Genomic DNA, 27,867 nt, shown 5'->3' with positions numbered 1-27,867 from the left:
ACCACAGTGACCACCAGACAGTGCAGTTGTTTGTTTTATTTAATATATCCGTTCTCTGCCTGAAAAAAACGATACACACAGTGACTCAGTCACATACCATATCTGTGTGCACTGCTCAGCCCAGTGTGCTGCATCAATGTATATATATATCTGACTGTGCTCAGCTCACACAGCTTATAATTGTGGGGGAGACTGGGGAGCACTGCAGTGCCAGTTATAGGTTATAGCAGGAGCCAGGAGTACATAATATTATATTAAAATTAAACAGTGCACACTTTTGCTGCAGGAGTGCCACTGCCAGTGTGACTAGTGACCAGTGACCTGACCACCAGTATATATAATATTAGTAGTATACTATCTCTTTATCAACCAGTCTATATTAGCAGCAGACACAGTACAGTGCGGTAGTTCACGGCTGTGGCTACCTCTGTGTCGGCACTCGGCAGCCCGTCCATAATTGTATATACCACCTAACCGTGGTTTTTTTTTCTTTCTTTATAGTCATACTAGTTACGAGTATACTATCTCTTTATCAACCAGTCTATATTAGCAGCAGACACAGTACAGTGCGGTAGTTCACGGCTGTGGCTACCTCTGTGTCGGCACTCGGCAGCCCGTCCATAATTGTATATACCACCTAACCGTGGTTTTTTTTTCTTTCTTTATACATACATACTAGTTACGAGTATACTATCTCTTTATCAACCAGTCTATATTAGCAGCAGACACAGTACAGTGCGGTAGTTCACGGCTGTGGCTACCTCTGTGTCGGCACTCGGCAGCCCGTCCATAATTGTATATACCACCTAACCGTGGTTTTTTTTTTCTTTCTTTATACATACATACTAGTTACGAGTATACTATCTCTTTATCAACCAGTCTATATTAGCAGCAGACACAGTACAGTGCGGTAGTTCACGGCTGTGGCTACCTCTGTGTCGGCACTCGGCAGCCCGTCCATAATTGTATATACCACCTAACCGTGGTTTTTCTTTCTTTCTTTATACATACATACTAGTTACGAGTATACTATCTCTTTATCAACCAGTCTATATATTAGCAGCAGACACAGTACAGTGCGGTAGTTCACGGCTGTGGCTACCTCTGTGTCGGCACTCGGCAGCCCGTCCATAATTGTATATACCACCTAACCGTGGTTTTTTTTTCTTTCTTTATACATACATACTAGTTACGAGTATACTATCTCTTTATCAACCAGTCTATATATTAGCAGCAGACACAGTACAGTGCGGTAGTTCACGGCTGTGGCTACCTCTGTGTCGGCACTCGGCAGCCCGTCCATAATTGTATATACCACCTAACCGTGGTTTTTTTTCTTTCTTTATACATACATACTAGTTACGAGTATACTATCTCTTTATCAACCAGTCTATATATTAGCAGCAGACACAGTACAGTGCGGTAGTTCACGGCTGTGGCTACCTCTGTGTCGGCACTCGGCAGCCCGTCCATAATTGTATATACCACCTAACCATGGTTTTTTTTCTTTCTTTATACATACATACTAGTTACGAGTATACTATCTCTTTATCAACCAGTCTATATATTAGCAGCAGACACAGTACAGTGCGGTAGTTCACGGCTGTGGCTACCTCTGTGTCGGCACTCGGCAGCCCGTCCATAATTGTATATACCACCTAACCGTGGTTTTTCTTTCTTTCTTTATACATACATACTAGTTACGAGTATACTATCTCTTTATCAACCAGTCTATATTAGCAGCAGACACAGTACAGTACGGTAGTTCACGGCTGTGGCTACCTCTGTGTCTGCACTCGGCAGGCAGTCCATAATTGTATACTAGTATCCATCTCCATTGTTTACCTGAGGTGCCTTTTAGTTGTGCCTATTAAAATATGGAGAACAAAAATGTTGAGGTTCCAAAATTAGGGAAAGATCAAGATCCACTTCCACCTCGTGCTGAAGCTGCTGCCACTAGTCATGGCCGAGACGATGAAATGCCAGCAACGTCGTCTGCCAAGGCCGATGCCCAATGTCATAGTACAGAGCATGTCAAATCCAAAACACCAAATATCAGAAAAAAAAGGACTCCAAAACCTAAAATAAAATTGTCGGAGGAGAAGCGTAAACTTGCCAATATGCCATTTACGACACGGAGTGGCAAGGAACGGCTGAGGCCCTGGCCTATGTTCATGGCTAGTGGTTCAGCTTCACATGAGGATGGAAGCACTCAGCCTCTCGCTAGAAAAATGAAAAGACTCAAGCTGGCAAAAGCAGCACAGCAAAGAACTGTGCATTCTTCGAAATCCCAAATCCACAAGGAGAGTCCAATTGTGTCGGTTGCGATGCCTGACCTTCCCAACACTGGACGTGAAGAGCATGCGCCTTCCACCATTTGCACGCCCCCTGCAAGTGCTGGAAGGAGCACCCGCAGTCCAGTTCCTGATAGTCAGATTGAAGATGTCAGTGTTGAAGTACACCAGGATGAGGAGGATATGGGTGTTGCTGGCGCTGGGGAGGAAATTGACCAGGAGGATTCTGATGGTGAGGTGGTTTGTTTAAGTCAGGCACCCGGGGAGACACCTGTTGTCCGTGGGAGGAATATGGCCGTTGACATGCCAGGTGAAAATACCAAAAAAATCAGCTCTTCGGTGTGGAGGTATTTCACCAGAAATGCGGACAACAGGTGTCAAGCCGTGTGTTCCCTTTGTCAAGCTGTAATAAGTAGGGGTAAGGACGTTAACCACCTCGGAACATCCTCCCTTATACGTCACCTGCAGCGCATTCATAATAAGTCAGTGACAAGTTCAAAAACTTTGGGTGACAGCGGAAGCAGTCCACTGACCAGTAAATCCCTTCCTCTTGTAACCAAGCTCACGCAAACCACCCCACCAACTCCCTCAGTGTCAATTTCCTCCTTCCCCAGGAATGCCAATAGTCCTGCAGGCCATGTCACTGGCAATTCTGACGAGTCCTCTCCTGCCTGGGATTCCTCTGATGCATCCTTGCGTGTAACGCCTACTGCTGCTGGCGCTGCTGTTGTTGCCGCTGGGAGTCGATGGTCATCCCAGAGGGGAAGTCGTAAGCCCACTTGTACTACTTCCAGTAAGCAATTGACTGTTCAACAGTCCTTTGCGAGGAAGATGAAATATCACAGCAGTCATCCTACTGCAAAGCGGATAACTGAGGCCTTGACAACTATGTTGGTGTTAGACGTGCGTCCGGTATCCGCCGTTAGTTCACAGGGAACTAGACAATTTATTGAGGCAGTGTGCCCCCGTTACCAAATACCATCTAGGTTCCACTTCTCTAGGCAGGCGATACCGAGAATGTACACGGACGTCAGAAAAAGACTCACCAGTGTCCTAAAAAATGCAGTTGTACCCAATGTCCACTTAACCACGGACATGTGGACAAGTGGAGCAGGGCAGGGTCAGGACTATATGACTGTGACAGCCCACTGGGTAGATGTATGGACTCCCGCCGCAAGAACAGCAGCGGCGGCACCAGTAGCAGCATCTCGCAAACGCCAACTCTTTCCTAGGCAGGCTACGCTTTGTATCACCGCTTTCCAGAATACGCACACAGCTGAAAACCTCTTACGGCAACTGAGGAAGATCATCGCGGAATGGCTTACCCCAATTGGACTCTCCTGTGGATTTGTGGCATCGGACAACGCCAGCAATATTGTGTGTGCATTAAATATGGGCAAATTCCAGCACGTCCCATGTTTTGCACATACCTTGAATTTGGTGGTGCAGAATTTTTTAAAAAACGACAGGGGCGTGCAAGAGATGCTGTCGGTGGCCAGAAGAATTGCGGGACACTTTCGGCGTACAGGCACCACGTACAGAAGACTGGAGCACCACCAAAAACTACTGAACCTGCCCTGCCATCATCTGAAGCAAGAAGTGGTAACGAGGTGGAATTCAACCCTCTATATGCTTCAGAGGTTGGAGGAGCAGCAAAAGGCCATTCAAGCCTATACAATTGAGCACGATATAGTAGGTGGAATGCACCTGTCTCAAGCGCAGTGGAGAATGATTTCAACGTTGTGCAAGGTTCTGATGCCCTTTGAACTTGCCACACGTGAAGTCAGTTCAGACACTGCCAGCCTGAGTCAGGTCATTCCCCTCATCAGGCTTTTGCAGAAGAAGCTGGAGACATTGAAGGAGGAGCTAACACGGAGCGATTCCGCTAGGCATGTGGGACTTGTGGATGGAGCCCTTAATTCGCTTAACAAGGATTCACGGGTGGTCAATCTGTTGAAATCAGAGCACTACATTTTGGCCACCGTGCTCGATCCTAGATTTAAAGCCCACCTTGGATCTCTCTTTCCGGCAGACACAAGTCTGCTGGGGTTGAAAGACCTGCTGGTGACAAAATTGTCAAGTCAAGCGGAACGCGACCTGTCAACATCTCCTCCTTCACATTCTCCCGCAACTGGGGGTGCGAGGAAAAGGCTCAGAATTCCGAGCCCACCCGCTGGCGGTGATGCAGGGCAGTCTGGAGCGACTGCTGATGCTGACATCTGGTCCGGACTGAAGGACCTGACAACGATTACGGACATGTCGTCTACTGTCACTGCATATGATTCTCTCAACATTGATAGAATGGTGGAGGATTATATGAGTGACCGCATCCAAGTAGGCACGTCACACAGTCCGTACTTATACTGGCAGGAAAAAGAGGCAATTTGGAGGCCCTTGCACAAACTGGCTTTATTCTACCTAAGTTGCCCTCCCACAAGTGTGTACTCCGAAAGAGTGTTTAGTGCCGCCGCTCACCTTGTCAGCAATCGGCGTACGAGGTTACATCCAGAAAATGTGGAGAAGATGATGTTCACTAAAATGAATTATAATCAATTCCTCCGCGGAGACATTGACCAGCAGCAATTGCCTCCACAAAGTACACAGGGAGCTGAGATGGTGGATTCCAGTGGGGACGAATTGATAATCTGTGAGGAGGGGGATGTACACGGTGATATATCGGAGGGTGATGATGAGGTGGACATCTTGCCTCTGTAGAGCCAGTTTGTGCAAGGAGAGATTAATTGCTTCTTTTTTGGGGGGGTCCAAACCAACCCGTCATATCAGTCACAGTCGTGTGGCAGACCCTGTCACTGAAATGATGGGTTGGTTAAAGTGTGCATGTCCTGTTTTGTTTATACAACATAAGGGTGGGTGGGAGGGCCCAAGGACAATTCCATCTTGCACCTCTTTTTTCTTTTCTTTTTCTTTGCATCATGTGCTGATTGGGGAGGGTTTTTTGGAAGGGACATCCTGCGTGACACTGCAGTGCCACTCCTAAATGGGTCCGGTGTTTGTGTCGGCCACTAGGGTCGCTAATCTTACTCACACAGTCAGCTACCTCATTGCGCCTCTTTTTTTCTTTGCGTCATGTGCTGTTTGGGGAGGGTTTTTTGGAAGGGACATCCTGCGTGACACTGCAGTGCCACTCCTAGATGGGCCCGGTGTTTGTGTCGGCCACTAGGGTCGCTAATCTTACTCACACAGCTACCTCATTGCGCCTCTTTTTTTCTTTGCGTCATGTGCTGTTTGGGGAGGGTTTTTTGGAAGGGACATCCTGCGTGACACTGCAGTGCCACTCCTAGATGGGCCCGGTGTTTGTGTCGGCCACTAGGGTCGCTTATCTTACTCACACAGCGACCTCGGTGCAAATTTTAGGACTAAAAATAATATTGTGAGGTGTGAGGTATTCAGAATAGACTGAAAATGAGTGTAAATTATGGTTTTTGAGGTTAATAATACTTTGGGATCAAAATGACCCCCAAATTCTATGATTTAAGCTGTTTTTTAGTGTTTTTTTAAAAAAACACCCGAATCCAAAACACACCCGAATCCGACAAAAAAAATTTGGTGAGGTTTTGCCAAAACGCGTTCGAACCCAAAACACGGCCGCGGAACCGAACCCAAAACCAAAACACAAAACCCGAAAAATTTCAGGCGCTCATCTCTAATATCAGCATTTGATTAGTGCACTAGTATTGGGTTTATTTATTCATATTTGGGACTTGGGAGGTTGTTGGTCACAGAAATATGGCATTATGTGGTTAGAAACTTGTAAATGCTTTTATGAGGAAACAGAGCTACATGTTTATTTTTTTGTAATAATGCCATTCTATATTGACTAGTGATGTGCACCGGACATTTTTCGGGTTTTGTGTTTTGGTTTTGGATTCGGTTCCGCGGCCGTGTTTTGGATTCGGACGTGTTTTGGCAAAACCTCCCTGAAAATTTTTTGTCGGATTCGGGTGTGTTTTGGATTCGGGTGTGTTTTACAAAAAACCCTCAAAAACAGCTTAAATCATAGAATTTGGGGGTCATTTTGATCCCATAGTATTATTAACCTCAATAACCATAATTTCCACTCATTTTCAGTCTATTCTGAACACCTCACAATATTATTTTTAGTACTAAAATTTGCACCGAGGTCGCTGGATGGCTAAGCTAAGCGACACAAGTGGCCGACACAAACACCTGGCCCATCTAGGAGTGGCACTGCAGTGTCAGGCAGGATGGCACTTCAAAAAAATTGTCCCCAAACAGCACATAATGCAAAGAAAATAAGAGGCGCACCAAGGTCGCTGTGTGACTAAGCTAAGCGACACAAGTGGCCGACACAAACACCTGGCCCATCTAGGAGTGGCTCTGCAGTGTCAGACAGGATGGCACTTCAAAAAAATAGTCCCCAAACAGCACATGATGCAAAGAAAAAAAGAGGCGCACCAAGGTCGCTGTGTGACTAAGCTAAGTGACACAAGTGGCCGACACAAACACCTGGCCCATCTAGGAGTGGCACTGCAGTGTCAGACAGGATGGCACTTCAAAAAAATTGTCCCCAAACAGCACATGATGCAAAGAAAAATTAAAGAAAAAAGAGGTGCAAGATGGAATTGTCCTTGGGCCCTCCCACCCACCCTTATGTTGTATAAACAGGACATGCACACTTTAACGAACCCATCATTTCAGTGACAGGGTCTGCCACATGACTGTGACTGAAATGACTGGTTGGTTTGGGCCCCCACCAAAAAAGAAGCAATCAATCTCTCCTTGCACAAACTGGCTCTACAGAGGCAAGATGTCCACCTCATCATCATCCTCCGATTCCTCACCCCTTTCACTGTGTACATCCCCCTCCTCACAGATTATTAATTCATCCCCACTGGAATCCACCATCTCAGGTCCCTGTGTACTTTCTGGAGGCAATTGCTGGTGAATGTCTCCACGGAGGAATTGATTATAATTCATTTTGATGAACATCATCTTCTCCACATTTTCTGGAAGTAACCTCGTACGCCGATTGTTGACAAGGTGAGCGGCTGCACTAAACACTCTTTCGGAGTACACACTGGAGGGAGGGCAACTTAGGTAGAATAAAGCCAGTTTGTGCAAGGGCCTCCAAATTGCCTCTTTTTCCTGCCAGTATACGTACGGACTGTCTGACATGCCTACTTGGATGCGGTCACTCATATAATCCTCCACCATTCTTTCAATGGTGACAGAATCATATGCAGTGACAGTAGACGACATGTCAGTAATCGTTGGCAGGTCCTTCAGTCCGGACCAGATGTCAGCACTTGCTCCAGACTGCCCTGCATCACCGCCAGCGGGTGGGCTCGGAATTCTTAGCCTTTTCCTCGCACCCCCAGTTGCGGGAGAATGTGAAGGAGGAGCTGTTGACGGGCCACGTTCCGCTTGACTTGACAATTTTCTCACCAGCAGGTCTTTGAACCTCTGCAGACTTGTGTCTGCCGGAAAGAGAGATACAACGTAGGTTTTAAATCTAGGATCGAGCACGGTGGCCAAAATGTAGTGCTCTGATTTCAACAGATTGACCTGGTTAATCCTGGTTAAGCGAATTAAGGGCTCCATCCACAAGTCCCACATGCTTAGCGGAATCGCTCTGTTTTAGCTCATCCTTCAATGTCTCCAGCTTCTTCTGCAAAAGCCTGATGAGGGGAATGACCTGACTCAGGCTGGCAGTGTCTGAACTGACTTCACGTGTGGCAAGTTCAAAGGGTTGCAGAACCTTGCACAATGTTGAAATCATTCTCCACTGCGCTTGAGTCAGGTGCATTCCCCCTCCTTTGCCTATATCGTGGGCAGATGTATAGGCTTGAATGGCCTTTTGCTGCTCCTCCATCCTCTGAAGCATATAGAGGGTTGAATTCCACCTCGTTACCACCTCTTGCTTCAGATGATGGCAGGGCAGGTTCAGGACTGTTTGCTGGTGCTCCAGTCTTCGGCACGCGGTGGCTGAATGCCGAAAGTGGCCCGCAATTCTTTGGGCCACCGACATCATCTCTTGCACGCCCCTGTCGTTTTTTAAATAATTCTGCACCACCAAATTCAATGTATGTGCAAAACATGGGACGTGCTGGAATTTGCCCAGATGTAATGCACGCACAATATTGGTGGCGTTGTCCGATGTCACAAATCCCCAGGAGAGTCCAATTGGGGTAAGCCATTCTGTGATGATGTTCCTCAGTTTCCGTAAGAGGTTGTCAGCTGTGTGCCTCTAATGGAAAGCGGTGATACAAAGCGTAGCCTGCCTAGGAACGAGTTGGCGTTTGCGAGATGCTGCTACTGGTGCCGCCGCTGCTGTTCTTGCTGCGGGAGGCAATACATCTACCCAGTGGGCTGTCACAGTCATATAGTCCTGAGTCTGCCCTGCTCCACTTGTCCACATGTCCGTGGTTAAGTGGACATTGGGTACAACTACATTTTTTAGGACACTGGTGAATCTTTTTCTGAGGTCTGTGTACATTTTCGGTATCGCCTGCCTAGAGAAATGGAACCTAGATGATATTTGGTACCGGGGACACAGTACCTCAAACAAACTGCGCGTTCTTCGCTGTGCTTTTGCCAGCTTAAGTCTTTTTATTTTTCTAGCGAGAGGATGAGTGCTTCCATCCTCATGTGAATCTGAACCACTAGCCATGAACATAGGCCGTTCCTTGCCACTCCGTGTCGTAAATGGCATATTGGCAAGTTTACGCTTCTCATCAGACGCTTTCAATTTTGATTTTTGGGTCATTTTACTGAACTTTTGTTTTTTGGATTTGACATGCTCTCTACTATGACATTGGGCATCGGCCTTGGCAGACGACGTTGATGGCATTTCATCGTGGCATTTCAACCTCCACATTTTTGTTCTCCATTTTTTAATGTGTGGAATTATATGCCAGTATCAATAGCAATGGCCTACTACTATATATACTGCGCACAACTGAAATGCACCACAGGTATGGATGGATAGTATACTTGACGACACAGAGGTAGGTAGAGCAGTGGCCTTCCGTACCGTACTGCTATATATACTGGTGGTCACTGTCAGCAAACTGCAAAACTAAAATGCACCACAGGTATAGAATCTAGATGGATAGTATACTTGACGACACAGAGGTAGGTAGAGCAGTGGCCTTCCGTACCGTACTGCTATATATACTGGTGGTCACTGTCAGCAAACTTCAAAACTAAAATGCACCACAGGTATAGAATCTAGATGGATAGTATACTTGACGACACAGAGGTAGGTAGAGCAGTGGCCTTCCGTACCGTACTGCTATATATACTGGTGGTCACTGTCAGCAAAACTCTGCACTGTACTCCTCCTATATAATACTGCTGGTCCCCAGTCCCCACAATAAAGCAGTGTGAGCACAGATATATGCAGCACACTGAGCACAGATATGGAGTGTTTTTCAGGCAGACAACGTATACTGGTGGTCACTGGTCAGCAAAACTCTGCACTGTACTCCTCCTATATAATATACTGGTGGTCCCCAGTCCCCACAATAAAGCAGTGTGAGCACAGATAAATGCAGCACACTGAGCACAGATATGGAGTGTTTTTCAGGCAGACAACGTATACTGGTGGTCACTGTCAGCAAAACTCTGCACTGTACTCTTCCTATATAATACAGCTGCTCCCCAGTCCCCACAATTAAGCAATGTGAGCACAGATATATACAGCACACTGAGCACAGATATGGAGTGTTTTTCAGGCAGACAACGTATACTGGTGGTCACTGTCAGCAAAACTCTGCACTGTACTCCTCCTATATAATACAGCTGCTCCCCAGTCCCCACAATTAAGCAATAAGCACAAATATTTTTGCATCAAGAATTCAAGATTAATAAACGGAGAGGACGCCAGCCACGTCCTCTCCCTAACATTTCCAATGCACAAGTGAAAATGGCGGCGACGCGCGGCTGCTTATATAGAATCCGAATCTCGCGAGAATCCGACAGCGGGATGATGACGTTCGGGCGCGCTCGGGTTAACCGAGCCATACAGGAGAATCCGAGTATGCCTCAGACCCGTGTAAAATGGGTGAAGTTTGGGGGGGTTCGGTTTCCGAGGAACCGAACCCGCTCATCACTAATATTGACATTAGAATATTGAATAGTTTATTTTTTTTAACAATATAAACAAAAATTGTAGCCTACATAAGGGGAGATGTACTAACACTCCACTTACTGTATAGTGGAGATAAAGGGGGAGATTCAAATGTTTGAAAAGTCAGTTGGGGGTCTGTTTTTTTCTATCTAATTGACAGGGAAAAAAAAACACCCAACCAACTTTTCAAACATTTGAATTCCACCCAAAGTCTCAATTGCTTCATCCTGCTACTGCAACAGTTACTAAAAATAGCCCTCCTGAGGAGTGTGACCGTTAAGTCACCCCCTCATGACAAAGAGCTGCTTCTCTATTTAGTAGATCCAGTTAACATCAGCAAGAGGAGGTAATAGTGCTGGAGAAGACATCTGATGGTAAGTGTATTCTCCTCTTAGCAATACCTGGGACACTTAGCGCTGCCATAGTCGCGTATGGCATTGCTAGTGACCCAGGTGCAGCGCGATATTGTTGCCTGCAAGAGGAGGCCCGTGTGCTGACTCTGCCTGGGCCACTTCTTCTATAGCTTGCAACAATATGGATGCTGGGCATTGCCCTAGCACTGTCCCAGAGTCTACTGTGCATGCACAGGTAATTTTCCCTGTGATTTTCTTACTGCACATGTGTGAAACATCAGGAAAATGGGCTCTGTGCCATTTTCCTGCTGATTTCTGCAGCACTGCTGCTGCTGACGTTGGACTCTGGAGGGTAAGTATTTAAAAAGATGGGTGCAGTGTGTGCAATGTGGGCCCCCTGGACCGCACACACTGTACCCATTCTAAATACGCAAGTGCCTGCACTTACCACTAGCAGGCTGCAGACAGTGAAAAACCCTTTTTACACATGTACACTGAGAAGCAACATGTACAGTGATTGTCTCTGCCTTTGCTGATTCTCCCCATTTATTATGGATTCAGAGGGGAGGGGGGTAAGGGGGCAGCAAGCCACATGCCCCCTGTCGTTTGTGAGAATTTGTTATGTTATATAAACAACATGCCTGCAATCTGGAGGAGGCTGCTGGCTGTTAGTCAGCCTTTCATCCCAACCCTGGTCCATGGACGTAACTAGCGGTGCTGCAGTCGGTGCATTGACCTGGGGCCAACCGCTATTAAGGGACCTGCAGCCGGTGGCTATATTATGAGTCAAACTGACTCATCATTAGTAGCCACCACTCCATGCAGGGATGGCTCAAACTTAAAGGGCTCCTGCACTGCCCTGCTTCCTGCCCCAGCTGAGCTCATACTCCCTCTCTTCCTCTCCCAGCCTGCCCTGTCTGTGGAGGAGAGATATGTGTTGGGTCCAGCAGTGGCTCCTACCAATGTGGAGGAGGGAGCTGCCACTGCCTGGTCCGCCGGAGTAAGAGAGCCCCTGCTACATCCGCGGGCTTGACTGCGCATATGCATAACCACAGCTTCTACGGGCTGCATCGGCTGTAGTCCATAGAAGCTGACTAGGGCTGTTGAGGCAGAGAGCAGGAAGCCAGCTCTCTGCCTATCTCAGCCTGGTCTGGCAGTCCAGGAGTGAGAAAACACCTCCCAATGGGACTGCCTGTAGTATCTGCGACTGGTAGGTAGGACTACCATTATGAAGTCACTGCCAGTCACGGACTGCATCTGGCTTCACTGACAGTGAGCCTGATGGTAGCTCCTGCCTTGGACAGATGGATCTGAGGACTGTGTAGAATGTAGAGATCCAGCTGGTGTGGCAGTGCAGAATATGTGCACACACATTGTGCTGTATGTACAAGTGATGGCATGGATGACTGTGTGTGGTGCTAGCATGTAGGTATATGGTAGGACACTTTAGTGCTGGTGTAGTTGGTACATACAGAGTAGAGAGCAGTGAAGGAGATAGTAGGCAGCTTGCCTGCTATATATAGAAGTTATCAGGTACTGTAGGTGCAGTGTGTGCATGTAAGTTTATGAGGATACAGATGATCTGGTTAGATAGGAAAACCTAGTTTTCTCCCTTCAGCAGTTCCGTTTCGAGCGCGGGCATGCCATGTGATCACACGGAGCACCCGCCGCGGCACTTTGTGTGCCCTCTCTGCTCCTTATCCTCCCTCCTACATAGTACTCCGCTCAGGGGGCAGAGTTTTGCGGAATGACGTGGTTACATTGTGATATCACGACGCAACCACGTCATTTTGCGAAACTCCGACCTTGAGTTGAATACTATGACTGTGAGGAGGGGGAGCAGGATAGCACCCCTTAGCAATGAGCATTACTCTTAACAACGAGCATTATCCTTGGCAACAAGCATCACACTTAACAACGAGCATTATACTTAACAACGAGCATTACCCTTGGCAATGGGCATGGATCCCAGAGCATGAAACCCCTGGCAATGAGCATGACACCTAGCGCATGAAATGAGCAGGTAATTTAAAAGTAATTAGAAGCTTTACTGTAGGGCATAATATGGTGCAAGGTGCATTATTCTGTGGGGCTTAATATGGTGTATTTTTTTTAACTAGTGTCCGAGGTCTGTTGTTGCAGGGTCAAAAACTGGGAGAGATATGTGCTAAGCGATCTATCAGTGACCGCTCAGCACACATCTATCTCCCCGCTCAGCACAGCGTGATGTGTGCTGAGCGGACAGGGGGGGGGGGAGGTGCGCTCATTTCACCCAGCAGGCCAATCTATCGCTGTGGGGCATACACACGGAGAGATCCGTGCTTAAATTCTAAGCAATCTGGTCAGATTGCTTAGAATTTAAGCACAGATCTCTTGGTGTGTACCCCCCTTTAGGTAGTCTTTTCCTGCAAGGCCACACCCATTTTAGCAAGAAAACGCCCCTTTTTAGCAAGGCCACATTTTGAATGTCTAGAAACAGTCCTGCCCATTGGTAAATGCTTAGACAGTCTCTCCATCTCCAACTATATCTCCCTGTCACCTACAGCCTCACCCTCTGCCTCTCCATCACCCTCTGTCTCTCTTGTCACCCTCTGCCTCTCCAAGGCATCACCCTCTGCTCCTCCCTTTCACCCAATGCCTTTCTCCCTGTCACACACTGCTTTTGCCTGTCACCCTTTCCTGTCACTCACTGCCTCTCTGCCTCCCACTATCTCTACCCATCACCTCTCTCATGTAACACACTGCATTCACCTGTCATTGTCTACGTCATCCACTGCTTACCCCTGATGTCACTCACTTCTTCCCCCTGTCACCCATTCCCGGCGTCACCCACTGCCTGTCACTGTCCCCGTCTGCCTCTCCCTGTCACCCACTGCCTCTACATCTCCTTCTATCTCTCCCAGTCATCCACTGCCTCATCTCTTTACATCTCCCCTGCGTCATTATGTGCCCATAGCCCTCTTTATCCTGTCACCCTCTTGCAGGAAAAGGTTTTGTGATTCCGCACTAGTCAAATGATTTTAAATATATGATAATCTAAAAATCAAGATTTGGGCAAATTTAAAGGCAAGGGTCAGTTCCATAATGTCTCACTTGGTGGTGCGCCCAGAGTCAGAGGTGAGTATATCAACACAATAGAACAGAGAGAAAGAAGACTCTTGTGTTGGCGCACTCTTATACAATTTAGTAAATACCATTCTATATTAGAGAGTTAAAATATTACTTTTATTATTAAACGCTAAAATTAGTTGGTTTCTGGTCGACGGAAAAACATTTTGACAAACAACATTCATAACAAAAATGAAAATAACATACGGTATGTTCTGGTCTATCTGTTTAAAGTGGGCTGAAAAGACATAGACACAGTCAGTATTACTAATAAAAATAATTTAGAAAGTAGTCCACAAGCGCTGTTAGGTAGATTCTGTGAGGAGTATTCTTGGTTCCTCTATACAGTATTCCCTGTATTCTCCACCAAAAATGAAAAAAAGTGTGGTCAGACGTTACAAAACAACCTCTTCTGTTTAACAGGATTTCACCGGGACCTGGACTCACCTCAACTTAATGAGATGCATTCATCAAAAGGTTTCTTTACTTTTTTTCACCATCCCAGAGCTAGAACCCACAGTGTTCCCCTTTAGGGTGACACTCACCAATTAAGAAATCCCTATGTACATCAAAAGTTTTCTCTATTTTCCACCATCCAAAAACCAGAACCCACAGTATTCTCTTTAGGGCGACACTCACCAATTGATAGATCCATATGTTCATCAAAAGGTATCTTTAGATGTGTCGTCACCCCACAGGAAAACCTTCAAGGTGAATTCTTTCCCGTACTAATGATCAGGAGACAGCTCTGAAGTTCTTCTTCATACATTTATTAACATAAATAGACGTCCACAACGGATAAGATTTTATATTTAGAAAAAAATGATATATAAAAACAGTTCATAAATCTGGTTTGACCACTTTACTCCACAATGAACCATGAGCAAAATTTCTCTCACCATTCATGTCCCAGGAAAGCAGAAAATGGGAGCTGGAAATTAATTTAGGTAGGTCTATAACCAAATGGTAAAATAGCAGTGGAAACTACAACCCAAAGTCCTCAATCACCAATGCGTTTCGGAATATGCTTCCTTCCTCAGGGTTTAGGCCTACACTTCCAAGATCAGACGAGATCGGGCATATGCAGTGAGGTATGGTAGTAGTCAATGAACATTGCTTGCTGCAACACTAATGAGAGTGTACCTGAATAAGGCAGGTTAATAGTTATTGCAAGAAAGCAAAAGAGGGGAGCTCAGAGTGAGCGCCTTAGGGTATACAGATAGTGGATTTGCTGTTCATGTTAGACATGGGCAAGTACGTTGATGTTGGGCTTGTCACCTGAATCGGGGATGAGAGTCCACTTAATAAGTGTAGGAGAGAAGTAATGTGGATAATAAAAGGTAAGGTTTTGATAATGCTCTGGAGTACAATTCTAGTGATCACAAATGAGTCCTCTTTTGTCTCTGTTCTATTGTGTTGATACACCCTATGCCTCTCAAAGGCATCACCCCCTCCCTGTCATACATATACAGCATCCCCTTAGAAGCCACACCCCTTGTTGTGCAGTAATGCCTACTTTTCCAGAAGCAAATAACGCCCCACCCCCTTCCCTGTCATGTTGCCCCCTCTCTTATTTTTTGGGGGATACACCCGTAAATACATGGAACCCCTGGATTGCAATATGGCAATTTCTTCAGCTGGCAATTTTTTTCAAGAAAAAACAGAAAATAAATCCTGTGGTTTTTTTTTAAATCTAATCTTTCAGTATTAACTCTTTCATAACCAAGGAAAGTTTGTTGTTTTTTTTTACCAGACATTTTTTGCCTATTTTATATGTGGTAGTTACGTAACAATAACTTTTTTTATGTAGGCACATCATTAAGTATATTGGCTTTTTTTTTGTAAATCTATTAAGTATAAGCAGTTGTTTTTTATTTTGGAATTGGGGTAGAATTTATTTTTAATTTCCTGTTTTCATTTATTTTTCAGCTTTTCTTATTTTTTCATTACAGTTTCCCCCTTACCAATAGGTAATAGTAGAAGTAGGGATCATTATGAATAACTGTTTGTTCTAACTATATCCATATAGCGGTCCCAATGAGAAGTAAAATAAACAGTTAAGATTCTTTAAATTTGGTATTTTTTCCCCCACTGAGAGCAAACCTGGGTTTTCTAAAACCCAGTTGCTCTACCCTGCTGGGGATTCCCAAAATCATGTGATCACCACGTATTCCAAAATGCAGAAATACGCACTCTGTTTACAGTAACTTCAGTGGTTTAAAATTATCTGTAAGGGACGCATCAATGGTTTTACCCATAATGGTCACCTCTGCATTAGTGTTAAAAGAGTTGCCGGATAATCAAAGCCTGGGTGCAGGGCTTCACCAGTATCAGGGCAAAGTTAAGCTCTGTGGAGAAAAAAAAACATTTTGTAGCTCTGTATGATAGATGGCGGGAAACCATCTGGCTCTTCCCCATCGATGGTAAAAGTGTTTAACATTGGTCATAGACCATTGATGATCAATTGGCGAAGACTTTGGGGAGCTTGGTTACCTCAATAAATATTGCAATAATTGAAGCTAACATTCAATGTTTATAAAGTATTAAGAATTGGGCTTGGACTGTCTATAAAATATATGGCTAGTGCAGAACTTCTGTAATTTTTATTTAAAAAAAATGTAGTCACATACCATATACACCTCAGATATATGAGTGGTGAGTGCAGTGAATCAATGACTTATATATTCAACATTTCTGACAGATCTCTTCATGTAACATTAGAAGAATGTAATGTTGTGTGCAGGGCCCATTTACCTCTTTGTCCATACCTACCAACATTCACATTTAGATAGACTTCTGTGAGCGGCAATCACACCTGACAAGGGGGCATGGCCTCCGCAAAAGGGAATGCTATGATTGTAAGCCACACCTCCTATTTTCATCACTGAGGGGGCATGCCCAGCACCCTCTGTTTCCCATGAAAAAACACTGTGCACATCTATTCACTGCTGCGCAGAGCAGTGAGTAACAGGGGTCTCCCAACTGCCCCCCCCCTCACTGCGTGACACTGCGGCCTGTGTGTGGGACAGCAGGACAGTGCCCCAAAAATGGGACAGTCCTGTGAAATTCAGGACAGTTGTGACATATGCTTTGTCTGTCTTTAGTAGCCAGTCTTATTTACTGTTTTTGTTACAAATTTTAAAGTGCTAAAAAGTATTATATACAGATATGCCAGCTCTCACCTTGCCCGCAAATGGGTCATGGATGCATATGTGATGCGATTGTGACTATGCACCTAATTCAGAGTTGATCGCAGCAGCAAATTTGTTAGCAGTTGGGCAAAACTATGTGCACTGCAGGGGGATTGAGCTATAACATGTGCAGAGAGAGTTAGATTTGGGTGGGGTGTGTTCAAACTGAAATCTAAATTGCAGTGTAAAGATAAAGTAGCCAGTATTTACCCTGCACAGAAACAAAATAACCCACCCACATCTAACTCTCTATGCACAGCACATGTTATATCTGCCTCCCCCCCCCCCCCCCCCCCCGCAGTGCCTGTGCCAGATTTAGGCCAACATGGGCCTGGAGCTGAAATTGCTGAAGGGCCTATTGTGTGCCACCACAGGGGTGTGACCAGTGCTGTGGTGGTGTGACTAGTCCCGTGGCGGTGTGACTAGTGATGTGTGGGTTTGACCAGTGATGTGGGGTGTAAAGTCATTCCAGTGGCAAGTTAGAATTTGGAGCTCATGTGGTCCTCTATGTCCATATGTGCCTATGTCAGTACGTGCTCCGCTGTATCCATATGTGGCTGTCTGTATGTGCTCCTCAGTCTGTATGTGCCTATGGGGTCTATTTACTAAGCCTTGGATGGAGATAAAGTGGACGGAGATAAAGTACCAGCGAATTGGCTCCTAACTGCCATGTCACAGGCTGGGTTTGAAAAATGTAAATTAGGATCTGATTGGCTGGTACTTTATCTCTGGTCACTTTATCTCGACCCAAGGCTTCGTAGTTAGACTCCTAAGTCTTTTATGTGCATATGTCTATGTGCTCTTCTATGTCCGACTGTGCCCCTCTATGTTCGTACGTGCCTGTATCCGGATGTGTTCCTCTATGTCCATGTGTGCTCCTGTATGTCTGAATGTGCCTATGTCTGTATGTGCCCCTCTATGTCTCTATGGGGGTCATTCCGAGTTGTTCGCTCGTTGCCGATTTTCACAATGGAGCGATTAAGGCAAAAATGCACATGCGCATGGTACGCAGCGCGCATGCGCTACGTATTTTAGCACAAAATTTAGTAGATTTCCTCACGTCCGAACTAAGAATTTTCATAGTTGAAGTGATCGGAGTGTGATTGACAGGAAAAACGCAGGTGTGCCAGGATAAAACACGGGAGTGTGGTGAAATGGGGGAGTGGCTGGCCGAACGCAGGGCATGTTTGTGACATCAAACCTGGAACGAAATGGGATGAGCTGATTACAGTGTAGGAGTAAGTCTCGAGCTACTCAGAAACTGCAAAGAATTATTTAATCACACTTCTGCTAATCTTTCGTTCGCTATTCTGCTAAGCTAAGATACACTCCCAGAGGGCGGCGGCCTAGCGTGTGCAATGCTGCTAAAAGCAGCTAGCGAGTGAACAACTCGGAATGAGGGCCTATGTGTCAATGTCCAAATGTCTGTATGTATGTGCTCTTCTATGTCTGAATATGCCCCTCTATGTTCATACGTGCCTATATCTGTATGTGTTCCTCTATGTCCATGTGTGCTCCTGTATGTCCGTATGTGCCTGTAGTATGCCTATATGTGCTCCGCTATGTCTTTATGTGCCTATGTCTGAATGTGCCCATTTATAGGTTGGGTATGGGATCCCAACAGTGAGGATGCTGACATTACTTGGAAAGTAAACTCATCCTACACTTTACCCTCTCCCTAACCCTCTCCTCATGCAGTCTAACCATAAGCTCCCCTTCCAAGGCCTAAATCTAACCTTTCCCTCCCACAGCCTAACACTAACCTTCACCCTAGTGCCTAACCCTAACCCTCCCTGCTATACTTATATTAGTGAAAGTGGAGAGAGAGAGGGAGTGGGAGAGAAGGGGAGAAAGAGAAGGGGAGACACAGAGAGAGAAGGGAAGAGGCAAAGAGAGCAGGAGGTAGACAGAGAGAGAAGGGGAGAAGTGGGAGAGATAGAAAGGGGGAGGAGGGGTGATGAGGGGGAGAGAGTGGAGGGAGAGAGGGAAGAGAAGGGTGGGGTAGACAAACAGAGAAATGGGTAGACACAGATTGAGAATAAGGGGGAGACAGAGAGTGAATGGGGGAGACACAGAGAGATTGAAGGAGGAGACAGAGAGAGAGAGAGAGAGAGAGAGAGAGAGAGAGAGAGAGAGAGGGTGAGACACAGCAAGAGAGATAGGGGAGAAAGGAAAAGAGAAGGGGGAGACAGGGAGAGAGAGAAAGAAAAGGGGGACAGAGAGAGACAGAGAGAAGCGGGAGACAAAGAGGAGAGAGAAGGGAGAAATGTGGGAGATCGAGAAGGGGGAGAGAGGGGTGATGGGAGAGGGAGAGAGAAGGGGGATACACAGAGAGAGAAGGGGGAGACAGGGAGAGAGAAGGGGTAGACAGACAGAGAGAGAGAGAAAGGGAGAAGGTGGGAGACAGAAAGAGAGAGAGAGAAGGGGGAGACAGAGAGAGAGATATGTGGGGGAGACAGAGTGAAAGAAGGGGCAGACAGAGAGAGGGGGGACACAGGGAGAGAGTGGGAGGGAGAGAAGGAGGAGGGAGAGTGAAGTGGGGAGACAAGGAGAGAGAAGAGGGATACAGAGAGAGAGAGTGAGGGGGCGAGACACAGAAAGAGATGAGGCAGACACAGAGAGAGAGAGAGAGAGAGAGAAGGGGCGAGACACAGAGAGAGAGAAGGGGGACAGAGAGAGAGAAGGGTACACAGAGAGAGAGAGAGAGAGAGAGGGAGAGAGAGGGGAGACACACACAGAGAGAAGGGGGAGACAGAGAGAGAGAGAGAGAGAGAGAGAGAGAGAGAGAGAGAAGGGGGAGACACACACAGAGAGGGAAGGGGGAGATACACAGAGAGAGAAGGGGGAGACACAAAGAGAGAGAGAGAGAGAGAAGGGAGAAACACATTGAGAGAGAGAGAGAAGGGGGAGACAGAGAGAGAGAGAAGGGGGAGACACACAGAGAGAGATGGGGATACAGGGTGATAAGGTGGCTGACACACAGAGAGAAAGGGCGAGACACAGAGATAGAGAATGAGGAGACACAGAGAAAAAGAGAAGGGGGGGACACAAAGAGGAAGAGAAGGAGGAGACACAGAGAGGAAGAGAAGGGGGTGAGACACAGATAGGAAGAGAAGGGGGGGAGACACAGAGAGGAAGAGAAGGGGGGGAGACACAGAGAGGAAGAGAAGGGAGAAACAGAGAGGAAGAGATGGTGGGGAGACACCAAGAGGAAGGGAGAGGAAGAGAAGGGGGGGGGGGGGGACACAGAGAGGAAGAGAAGGGGGGAGACACAGAGAAGAAAAGAAGGGGGGAGACACAGAGAGAGAGAGATAAGGGGGGACAGAGAGAGTGGGAAGCAGACACAGAGAGTGAGAGATAAAAGGGGGTAGAGAGAGAGAAAGGGTTGAGACAGGTACACCCTAACCCCCCCCCTTGCAGGTGCAATTTGGTATCATGTTACCAAGCATCCCCTAACCCCCCCCCCCCCCTCCTTCCCGCCACCCGTCCTCGTACAGGCAGCACTTCGTACTTTCAATAGCAGTGCCAGTGGATCACCGTCTTTAGCGGCAGCAGCAGCAGCGGTGGGTCCCCGTCTTTACCGGCAGCAGCAGCGGGTCCCAGTCTTTACCGGCAGCAGCAGTGGGTTCCAGTGTTTAGTGGCAGCAGCAGCGGGTCCCTGTCTTTACCGGTGACAGCAGCGGGTCCCCCGTTTTTAGCATCGGCAGTAGCGTGTTCCCTTCATTTGCACCGGTCAGCAGCCCCTATTATTTGGATCTCACGGCGTTAAGCCACGGCAGCACACAGCGGAAAGGAGGAGGGGGTGGCAACAAAAGTTGAGGGGCCAGCCTCTTCCATATCCGTGCAGAGAGTGCATTCAACTGTGCTACATTACGTATAATGTGAGCACTAAGGCCCTTAACGAGTTGTTCGCTCGTTATTTTTCTTTGCATCGGTGCGATTTTCCGCTAACTGCGACAGCACAATGGTGGTCATTCCGAGTTGTTCGCTCGGTAATTTTCTTCGCATCGCAGCGATTTTCCGCTAATTGCGCATGCGCAATGTTCGCACTGCGACTGCGCCAAGTAAATTTGCTAAGAAGTTTGGTATTTTACTCACGGCATTACGAGGTTTTTTCTTCGTTCTGCTGATCGTTGTGTGATTGACAGGAAGTGGGTGTTTCTGGGCGGAAACTGGCCGTTTTATAGGAGTGTGTGAAAAAACGCTGCCGTTTCTGGGAAAAGCGCGGGAGTGTCTGAAGAAAAGGAGGAGTGTCTGGGCGAACGTTGGGTGTGTTTGTGACGTCAAACCAGGAACGAAACTGACTGAACTGATCGCAGTTGCCGAGTAAGTGTGGAGCTACTCAGAAACTGCTAAGAAGTGTCTATTCGCAATTCTGCTAATCTTTCGTTCGCAATTTTACTATGCTAAGATTCACTCCCAGTAGGCGGCGGCTTAGTGTGTGCAATGCTGCTAAAAGCAGCTTGCAAGCGAACAACTCGGAATGAGGGCCAATGGCCCTCATTCCGAGTTGTTCGCTCGCTAGCTACTTTTAGCAGAAATGCAAACACAAAGCCGCCGCCCTCTGGGAGTGTATTTTAGCATAGCAGAATTGCTAACGAAAGATTAGCAATTCTGCTAATATTAGCAGAATTGCTAATGAAGGCCCTCATTCCGAGTTGTTCGCTCGGTAATTTTCTTTGCATCGCAGCGGTTATCCGCTAATTGCGCATGCGCAATGTTTGCACTGCGGCTGCGCCAAGTAAATTTGCTATGCAGTTAGGAATTTTACTCACGGCATTACGAGGTTTTTTCTTCGTTCTGGTGATCGTAATGTGATTGACAGGAAGTGGGTGTTTCTGGGCGGAAACTGGCCGTTTTATGGGTGTGTGTGAAAAAACGCTGCCGTTTCTGGGAAAAACGCGGGAGTGTCTGTAGAAACGGGGGAGTGTCTGGGTGAACGCTGGGTGTGTTTGTGACGTCAAACCAGGAACGAAACTGACTGAACTGATCGCAGATGCCGAGTAAGTGTGGAGCCAGGGGCGGATCCAGAAAAAAATTACAGGGGGGGGGGGGGGGCACCATAAGGGGCGTGGCTTTGTTGGAATGGGCGTGGCTTCGTTGGAATGGGCGTGGTCCGTGATACATTATGCCACACACTGCAATGACCCTGAGACATTATACCACATATCACAATGCCAGCGATATAGTATACCATACACCGTAATGCCTGTGACACATTATGACACACACCGCAATGTCCGTGATACATTATGCCACACACCGTAATGCCCATTACACATTAAGTCCTACAGTAAGGCTTCTAATTACTTTTCAAATACCTGCTCGTTGTCAGGGGTTTCATGCACTGGGTGTCATGCTCGTTGCCAGGGGTTTCATGCTCTTGGTTCCATGCACGGTGCCAGGGGTTTTCATGCTCAGGGTGTCATGCTCGTTGCCAGGGGTTTCATGCACTGGGTGTCATGCTCGTTGCCAGGGGTTTCATGCACTGGGTGTCATGCTCGTTGCCAGGGGTTTCATGCACTGGGTGTCATGCTCGTTGCTAGGAGGTAGTCCTTGTTGCTAGGGCTGTGCTCCCAGTGCCACATATGTCCCCAGTGCCAGATATTCCCCCACGGCGCCAGGTACTCACATGCCCCCAGTGCCAAATATAGCCCCCCCCCATGTGCCAGGTACACATATACCCCCCAGTGCCACATATGCCCCCAGTGCCAGATATTCCCCGACAGTGCCACATATGCCCCCAGTGCCAGATATCCCCCCCCCAGTGCTATATATGCCCCCAGTGCCACGTATGCCCCAGTGCCAGATATTCCCCCCCAGTGCCACATATGCCCCCAGTGCCAGGTATTCCCCCCCCCAGTGCCACATATGCCCCCAGTGCCAGATATTCCCCCCCCCCAGTGCCATATATGCCCCCAGTGCCAGATATTCCCCCCCCAGTGCCATATATGCCCCCAGTGCCAGATATTCCCCCCAGTGCCATATATGTCCCCAGTGCCAGATATTCTCCCCCCCCCCTCCCTGCCAAATATGCCCCCAGTGCCAGATATTCCCCCCCAGTGCCAGATATGCCCCCTCAGTGCGTCCCCCCCCCCGCTTCCTCCGCCGCCGCCGCTCCCCCCGCTCCCCTGCTGTTAGGAGGGACACGGAGGGCACAGTGACTGCACGCCTCCCTGTGTCCCTCCTGTGTCTCCGGCGGCCGCGGGTCACTCTAATAAAGGAAGTGCTCACAAACGGCACTTCCTTTATGAGACCCGCGGCCGCCGGAGACCCAGGAGGGACACAGGGAGGCGTGCACTGTGCCCTCCGTGTCCCTCCTAACAGCAGGGGAGGAAACGAGACCGCAGACTGACATGCGGACGCTCGACCGCATGTCAGTCTGCACTAAATCAGTGGCGCCCCCGCAGCCCCTCGCCCCCAAGCCACCGCGAGGGCTGCGGCGTGCACACAAAATAAAATAAAAATACAAAAATCAACTAAAAATAACAGGGGGGGCACGTGCCTTGGTGCCCCCCCCCCCCTAAATTCGCCACTGTGTGGAGCTACTCAGAAACTGCTAAGAAGTATCTATTCGCAATTTTGCTAATCTTTCGTTCGCAATTTTGATAAGCTAAGATTCACTCCCAGTAGGCGGCGGCTTAGCGTGTGCAAAGCTGCTAAAAGCAGCTTGCGAGCGAACAACTCGGAATGAGGGCCGAAAGCAATTTCCTTGCAGTTTCTGAGTAGCTCCAGACCTACTCCTAGATTGCGATCACCTCAGTCCGTTTAGCTCCTGGTTTGACGTCACAAACACGCCCAGCGTCCGAACAGCCACTCCTCCGTTTCTCCAGACACTCCTGCGTTTTTACCTGGCACGCCTGCGTTTTTTAGCACACTCCCTGAAAACGGCCAGTTTCCGCCCAGAAACTCCCACTCTCTGTCAATCAGCAGAGCGATTGAAAAGCTTAGTTCGCCTGTGAGTAAAATAGCATAGTTTTGTGTAAATTTGCTTAGCGCGTGCGCCCTGAGATGCATACGCATGCGCAGAACTGCCGGATTTTAGCCTATTAGCAATTCTGCTAAAATTAGCAGCGAGCGAACAACTCGGAATGAGGGCCAATATTCGCACTGCGGCTGCGCCAAGTAAATTTGCTAAGAAGTTTGGTATTTTACTCACGGCATTACGAGGTTTTTTCTTCGTTCTGCTGATCGTTGTGTGATTGACAGGAAGTGGGTGTTTCTGGGCGGAAACTGGCCGTTTTATGGGAGTGTGTGAAAAAACGCTGCCGTTTCTGGGAAAAAAAGCGGGAGTGGCTGGAGAAACGGGGGAGTGTCTGGGCGAACGCTGGGTGTGTTTGTGATGTCAAACCAGGAACGACAAGCACTGAACTGATCGCACTGGAAGAGTAAGTCTCGAGTTACTCAGAAACGGCAAAGTAAAATCTTTTCGCAATATTGCGAATACTTCGTTCGCAATTCAGCTAAGCTAAGATTCACTCCCAGAGGGCGGCGGCTTAGCGTGTGCACTGCTGCGAAAAGCGGCTAGCGAGCAAACAACTCGGAATGAGGGCCTAAGTGAGGTGGAGGGGGTGAGGAAGTCAGGGAGGCAGTGGGAGGGACTTTGGACGGCCACTAAGGGTGGTGACAGAAAAAAAAAATATTTTTTTCTTTTGTTTTCTTGTCACCAATGTCTACCAGTTCTGTGAATCAGAATCAAGGGGGTCATTCCGAGTTGTTCGCTCGTTATTTTTTTCTCGCAACGGAGCGATTAGTCGCTAATGCGCATGCGCAATGTCCGCACTGCGACTGCGCCAAGTAAATTTGCTATGCAGTTAGGTTTTTTACTCACGGCATTACGAGGTTTTTTCTTCGTTCTGGTGATCGGAGTGTGATTGACAGGAAGTGGGTGTTTCTGGGCGGAAACAGGCCGTTTTATGGGAGTGTGTGAAAAAACGCTACAGTTTCTGGGAAAAACGCGGGAGTGGCTGGAGAAACGGAGGAGTGTCTGGGCGAACGCTGGGTGTGTTTATGACGTCAAACCAGGAACGACAAGCACTGAACTGATCGCAGATGCCGAGTAAGTCTCGAGCTACTCAGAAACTGCACAGAGATGTCTTTTCGCTATATTGCGAATCTTTCGTTCGCAATTGTAAGAAGCTAAGATTCACTCCCAGTAGGCGGCGGCTTAGCGTGTGTAAAGCTGCTAAAAGCAGCTTGCGAGCGAACAACTCGGAATGAGGGCCCAGAATCAGAATCAGCTTTATTGGCCAGGTATACTTGCGTATACTAGGAATTTGTCTTCGGTTTGCTAGACAACAGCCAAGTAGGTAACAGGTAAGCAGGTGTGTGCGTGTGTGTGTGGGGGGGGGGGGGGGGAGGGGGCAAGTAAAGTTACACAGATAGGTATACCGTAGGTTCACAAGTGAGTTGCATGTACGTCTAGTCAGGCAATGTTCAGGAGTTCAGCAGGCGGACTGCTTGGGGAAAGAAACTTTTGAGGCTTCTGGTGGATCTGGCGGGGACAGCCCTGTAACGCCTGCCTGAAGGAAGCAAGTTAAACATGCTGTGGCCGGGGTGTAGCTGGTCTTTTACTATCTTCATTGCCTGCTTTTTAGCTCTGTTCAAGTACAGGTCCTGGACTGAGGGAAGGTCGGCCCCGATGATCTTCTCTGCGGTTCTGACCACCTTCTGGAGCCTGCATCTGTCCCTCGCGCTGGCGGAGCTGTACCATACGAGTATCGAGGAGCACAGTACCGACTCCACAATCGCGGAGTAGAAGAGGAGCAGAAGCTTCTGTGGGATGTTAAACTTCCTTAGTTGCCTGAGGAAGAACAACCTCTTCTGCGCTTTCCCAACAGTGGCGTCAGCGTTGGACCCCCATTTAAGGTCCCGGGAGATTGTGGTCCCTAGAAACTTGAAGGAGTCCACTAGCGATACCACACTGTCAGCAATCATTAGCGGAGGTGCACTAGATGACTTCTTCCTGAAGTCCACTATCATCTCAACAGTTTTGAGGGGGTTGAGCTCAAGGTTGTTGTGGATGCACCACTGGGCCATCCGTTCTACTTCCCGTCTATAGGCCGATTCGTCCCCATCCTTGATGAGGCCGATGACGGTGGTGTCATCGGCGAATTTGATGATCCTTACTGATTGCGCCTCTGAGGTACAGGGAGAAGAGCAGGGGTGAGAGGACACAGCCCTGAGGGGCCCCTGTACTAATGGACCGCGCTTGAGAGGTGAATTCCCCCGCTTTCACCACCTGTGTCCTGTCTGTCAGGAAGTCTATTATCCAGGAACAGGTAGCTTCTGGGACCCCTAGGCGAAGTAATTTGGGGTGGAGGATGCTGGGGACGATTGTATTGAAGGCCGAGCTGAAATCGACAAACAGGACCCTTGCGTAGGTACCGAGAATGTCTAGGTGCTGTAGAATGTAGTGCAGGCCCAGGTTGACTGCATCCTCGACACACCGATTCGAGCGATAGGCGAACTGCAGGAGGTCCAGTTGGGGGCCAGTCACAGTTTTCAGGTGATTCAAAACCAGACGCTCAAACGTTTTCATGACCACAGATGTCAGTGCTATCGGCCTGTAGTCATTCAGGTTCGTGATAGTGGGTTTCTTGGGGACCGGGACTATAGTAGACCTTTTGAGGCAGGAAGGGACTTTCTGTAGCTCCAGCGATTTATTGAAGATCTTGGTGAATATGGGGGCGAGCTGACCCGCACATGCTCTTAGGGCAGATGGTGACACTCCGTCAGGACCCGGAGCTTTCCTGGTTTTGGCCGTTTTGAAAAATGCCTCCACCTCTTCTTTGGTGACTTGCAGTGCCTGGGGTTGGCCGTCGGTGTTCGGGGCATCGTAGAGGTGATTGTTTGGGTTGCAGGGGACTTCTTTTGCGAACCTGCAATAAAAGTGGTTCAGTTCATCTGCAAGGTCTTGGTGCATGGCGGTGGACTTTGATGTTTTCCTATAGTTGGTTATGGATTGCATTCCTTTCCATACAGATACGGGGTCATTGGTGGAGAGATCGTTAGTCAGCTTGTCCAAGAACCGCTTTTTTGCTAGCCTGATTCCTTTAGTCAGAGAGTTCCTAGTACGGTTGTATAGTGCTCTGTCACCGCTGCTATAGGCCTCCTCTTTGGCTCGACGAAGTTGCCTGAGCTGGGCATTGAACCAGGGCTTGTTGTTGTTGTAAATGTGGGGTCCTGGAGCTGCAGCACCACCCACCTCATTGTTAATCCGGCCCTGTGCAGTGCACATGGTTTTACCCAACCACTCACAAATTTGCTGCTGCGATCAACTCTGAATTAGCCCTCTATGGGGGTCATTCCGAGTTGATCGTAGCTGTGCTAAATTTAGCACAGCTACGATAAGGCACTCAGACATGCAAGGGGTCGCCCATCACAGGGCTAGTCCGCCCTGCATCAGTGCCGCCCCCCACCCCCCCCCCGTAGAAATGCAAAAGCATCACACAGCGGCGATGCTTTTGCATTTGAGGAGTAACTTCCGGTCAGAGCAGCTCCTGCAGCTGGCCGGGAGAGCCTCTTCGCTGCCCGGGTTGCAGCGGCTGCGTGTGACGTCACGTAGCTGCTGCGGCCCACCCAATGGTCCGGCCACGCCTGCGTTGATCGGACCGTGCCCCCTTAACGCCACCGTCCAGCCCCCTCCCACACAGCGACCGCCTCTACCTGTCAATCAGGCAGAGGCGATCGCTAGGCAGCGACGGCCTACGGCCGTCTGGCATACGCCGGCACACTGCAGAGCCAGTGCATGCGCAGTTCCGACCCGATCGCTGTGCTGCGATAAACTGCAGCGAGCGATCGGGTCA

This window comes from Pseudophryne corroboree, chromosome 3, assembly GCF_028390025.1.
Source record: "Pseudophryne corroboree isolate aPseCor3 chromosome 3, aPseCor3.hap2, whole genome shotgun sequence".
Lineage (NCBI taxonomy): Eukaryota > Metazoa > Chordata > Amphibia > Anura > Myobatrachidae > Pseudophryne > Pseudophryne corroboree.
The sequence above is the reverse complement of the archived record's forward strand: the minus strand, read 5'-3'. Positions refer to the sequence as shown.